General features: G+C 42.1%; 1 protein-coding gene across 1 annotated transcript in view; it reads left to right on the top strand.

Annotated features, from left to right (window-relative positions):
- Nucleotides 1-1,953: 1,953 nt before the first annotated feature.
- Nucleotides 1,954-5,000, top strand: part of wap (DDB1 and CUL4 associated factor wap) — a gene marked incomplete at its 3' end in the record, with an annotated part of 12,947 nt that continues 9,900 nt past the window's right edge. Inside the window, 1 exon segment of the mRNA XM_070119888.1 lies at nt 1,954-2,191.

The raw sequence follows: 5,000 nt of genomic DNA, 5'->3' as shown, positions 1-5,000 counted from the left end.
CTCATTATTTATGGCACGGTCCCAGTGTGGATGACGACAGGAAGAACCGTATTGAAGGTTGCAAAGAAACATATTTACCATATATGTAAAAATTGCTTACAGGAGTGATGGAAAACGAACTAAATATTTTGATGCACAAAAAATACTGCCAACTGAGCAGAAGGCGCCGGAAAGGAGGTGGAGGCAGAGGATCATCCTCTCTGCACAGATAGGTAATTAAGATCATGACACTTTTCAGGGTTGCTGAAAGCACGATGAGCGAGGTTAAGGAAAGCATGGAGCAGTGGAGTGCTAGGTTAACGCAGGTGGCAACCGTCTGGAAAAGGTGAGCCTCAGAAGGTGCACCTCCAGGACGACGGCCTGTCACCCTTTTGATTTGGACTTGTGATGAGACCTCTTACTCGACTACTGCGAAAGACAAGACCTTATAATCCAGGTCCTGGAAACCGCTCGGTCAATCGCCTATTTCCTGGTGATCTCAAGCTCTTTGCCAAGAAAGAAGAGCAGCTAGATAGTCGTGTCCACAGTGAGACACGCTGTACAGAAGTCGTAATAGGGTTTAGGATCTCTAAGAATTAAGTTCTAACAAGGAAGTAGAGTAAGCCTGCCAGAAGTAATGGCGGAGCGTTGCCCGGCGGAGAGTTCATATCGAAAAAAAAATCGCATCTGAATATGTCTCAGCTATCAACTCGCGAGCAGTGCCCAGAGTATGCTATGAAACAGGTGTCCCTGATTGGACATCTGCATATCTGAAAGACCAAGAAATCCCCACGCTGCCTTGGGGTCCACCAGCCACTAGAAGCTTTGGTTGTCCCTTATTAGGAGGTCTACTGGTGGGGAAGAATATTCAGACACAAAAAGAAAATTATGAAAATAGAATAAATGATAGAATGGGATAAGAATAAAATGACGTAAAATAATGGAAATGAGAAACAAAATTAACATGATAATGATAATGATAATGGCAATGACAATTAATAATAGCGCAAAAATAACAACGATGCTAATAACATGGGCAATAATGATATCAGTAATAGCAATAATAACAACTACGACAATGGGAGTAATAATGATAATAATAATTCTGATGATGATAATAGAGATAATTATGATAATACTGATATGAATAATAATGTTGATGATTATGAGAATGATAATAATGATAGAAATGCCGACAATAATGCATATAATTATAATAATAAAAAATAAAATTAATGATGATAATAATGTAAATAACAATGGCAATTCAATGATGATAATAATAGTAATACAATATTACTAGCAATAACAATAATGATTTTGACTGTGGTTATCGGTTGAAATGCAGAATTTGAATTCCTTAGGAAATGCAGCGGAAAACTGTCAATTTAAAACGCTATCACCACCATATATCCGCGAAAATAAAAGCAGTGAAGGGGAAGAAAAATAAATCTGACTGCGTAATGATATCGCTTCAATATTAACCATGAAGATTAGAATAGGTCCTGCAAATATTGATCTTGTGCTAACCTTAGCATAATCGGACTCCATACATAACTTGTCATGAATTACATAATCTTCCGCTTTGATCTTTAATGAAGAGGATGTCCTATCATACACTATTTGATGTTATTAAATTCTTGTATTTATAATGATTAATGTTACGGTCCAAGTGATAGAGTCTTAAGCACATTTATGCTGCAAACTAGCGAATGTCAAGGCGGCTGAGCATCATTCCACCCACGCATGCCAACCGGTCAACACTGCCAATTTTCTCCCATCGCTTCTGCACAAATACAGTTCAAGAAATGAGATCAATATCTTTGCCAAAGATTTTTGAATATATATATATATGAAATTATGATCAAGACTAGGAATGTAATTGCCTCTTGAAAAGAAAACTCTCCTTGAATAAAGAAGGAAATCCCTAGCCCCTTAAATTAAACATAACATATAGAAGATTTCCACAGTTCCACTGCCCTCCACTCACGCTCCCAGACCCCTAAAGAACCAGCCTTGGCCCTAGAAAAAGCCCCAATTCCGTCGCCCGCGGGAGGGTTGGCCAGCCTGGCGGCCATAAACAAGAGGCCGGCCATTGCGTGCGGACGAAGGCGCTGCGAAGGATTTCTGCGCCCGAGGACTCTTTCCTGCCTTCGAGAGCCACGCCGAGGGAGGCACTGCGGGCCAGGGAGCAAGGGCGACAGGGAGAGCGGTAGGTGGAGGGCGGGAGGCCAAACAGGGCCGGGGAGAGCGAGGCGGAGGAGCCAATTAGAGAGCGGGCTTGAGGAGCTCCGTTTGGGGTTTGAATTGAGGGATTGGGAGGCGGTCGGGTTCCTGCCCGGAAGGAGTCGCCGACCAGCGCCTTCGGGGGCGGGGTCGGCAGGGGAAGGGGTTGGCCGGGGCAGGGGTTGGCCGGGGCAGGGGCGCTCACCCGGCGCGGCTGCCCCTGAGGCCGCAGGGGCGCGGGCGCAGGGGTCGCGCCCGGGGAATGCTTGCCAAGAAGTAAAAATGTTGGTCAGTATTTCTGGGTCAGGGTCGAGTGTCAGCCAGGCGCCTCTTAGATGAAAAGTGATAAATGCAAATGATGGAGCAAAGAGTTCTAGGAAACCTATCTTCTTATGCTTTGGTCGCAAGCCCAGTTAGGAAATGTATCTTATTTTTTAAGTGAAGAGCTAATTTAGGTATAAGGCAAAAGACAACCATGACTTCTAGGTCGTAAAATGTAATTGCATAAATCCTTAGAAGATAACGTACCAGTGACAGTGACCTTCTACCCCGAGATTGAAAAGGAAATACAAACTGGTCATTTCATTTTACAACAGGATTGGTAATTGTTTCCGATTGTGACGAACCCTTGCAGAGACTAAGTTCCAAAGGGGGTGAGGGGGTAAAAACATGTTTATTAAGCTCTGTGTGGGAGGGGGGAGGGGGGGATTGCACGGTGTCATTAGAAACCTGTAAATGTCTAATTTAAATAAATCCCCTTTAAACATTGATAAGAAGTTTTATATGAAAGACGAGCCTAAATTTATGTCCATACAACTATAGAAAACCAGTATAATAAAAAAAAAAAAAAAAACTTTCTCCAACGGACAGCAATTGAAATACTGCTGAAGTAAACAAGCGCAACACGCAATGCATACAAACTTGATATCCGATGCACATGATATTTTAAACTATATAAAAGTTGAATATCATGAGAACCTAAATAATGAAATCTTAACACATAAAAATAATCCCCCCACCCAACACCACGCTTATCAGCACGATGTCTAATTATTTCAAATTAATAAACATTATAAAACACATACCGTCAGTATGGAGGGTACAAGCGAGCTGCGGCGAGGAGGAACTGATGAAATCTTTTGTTTTCGGCCGGGTATGCCATCATAAATATGGCCCTGGCCAAATATCCGGCGAAGTGGTAACTCCTCCTGCCGAAGAGGGGCACTTTGGCTTTGGCCTCCCTCCATTTACGCTCGATCGTATTGGTGTGAGCTTTACTTTTGGGGTCAACAAAATTATATGAATGATTCACAGTTAAATGTTGATAGCCCTCTTTTTCTAAACAGTTGTATGCCTTCCAACAATCACTAATGACAGTTGTCCTTGGGTTGATACGCTCCTTGATGAGGTTAAGCAAAGAGAGAGAGTTACGCGTCTCCACGGGTACGAGAAAAAATTCCCCACTCTTGTGGCATACCCCTCCAAAAACCCACTGACCTTCTATTACACGACCTACGTTATATTTCCGTTTACCAAATTTAGATTCACTTAATGGCCTCATGTACTAAACTGGGATGGTAAATAAGGTCTATTTCTTTGTTGCCACAGTATAGTCTTTAGAATAACCCAGAATCAATGCAACACTGGAAACGTAACATTTCTCACCAGCCACCTGTCACAGAGTGGCCGGCTTTTAACTGTCAAACCTTGCGGCTGGCAACTGAAAGTCTGAAATGCACTATGCGCATAACATTCTAAATAAGTGTATATATAAATCTTTAAACATGTAAATGAAGTATGATAACCTTGATAAAAGACTTTAAGATCCTAAATGTGTAACAGCAGACACTAATAATTAGCTAAATATCATTTTGACAAGTGTGCAGTAACACATGAACTACTTGGGATATCGCAGTTATGAGTTACGCAGTCAGTGTTGTGTTGATCCTGGCTTGGTAAGGTAAACATGAGCGACTTAGACTCTGAGCAGTGAAATGCAGGGGATATTTTTGTCATTTAGCGGTGAATATGAGGCCGCTGCAGCTTAAACTTTGTTGTATCTTGTTCTGTTTCTTCTGCTCTATAAGATGACGTTGTCCATTTCCCTCTATCTCCGTGCATCACTATAAGTAACTTATACCATTATGACTATGGATTCACAAAATCTATACTAAGTTTTTGAGAAACTAAACTGTACATTATGTGAGTGCTAAGTCAAAGTCTGGTGTCCCCTGACTGCAAGAAGTGAAGATCTGATTTCTAAAAGCATGTTTTCTAGTTTGATAAATCCAGGTAAGCTGAAGTTCCCGGGAGACAAAGGGGTCCGGTGTCTTGCTCCTGGTACAGAAATACTCCAAGGGAAGGGGAGACGGGAGTCATGGATTTCACCTGGTAGGGAAATGCCCCAGGGCAGAGGGGTTCAGGGGTTTGCTGTCAGTAGGGAAGTACCCCAGGGAATGGGTCCAGGGGGCTTGTCCCTGGCAGGGGGTTGGGAACATGTGTCTCTCACCCCTTCATCACCTGATTCCCCAGGGATCCCTGGAGATTGAAGGATAAGAGGACAAAAAACATAGAAAATAAGCAGAGGTCTTTGTTAGAAGTTCCTTGGATTTGCACCAAAAGTGTCACAGCTAAGAAATTATTTAGATATCAGAAGTTTTTCAACTTATTCCATAAATAGACAGATATACCAGAGAGAAAACACTTTTCGGTCCAATGCAACATGAGCTTAACAGATTGGTTATAAGATTCCTCATATAATAAGATGTGGTTATATCTAATCTGGTGTTTAGGTT

The sequence above is a fragment of the Penaeus vannamei genome, unplaced genomic scaffold (genome assembly GCF_042767895.1).
Source record: "Penaeus vannamei isolate JL-2024 unplaced genomic scaffold, ASM4276789v1 unanchor868, whole genome shotgun sequence".
Lineage (NCBI taxonomy): Eukaryota > Metazoa > Arthropoda > Malacostraca > Decapoda > Penaeidae > Penaeus > Penaeus vannamei.
Note: the sequence above shows the minus strand (reverse complement) of the source record. Positions and strands in the feature narration are given on the sequence as shown.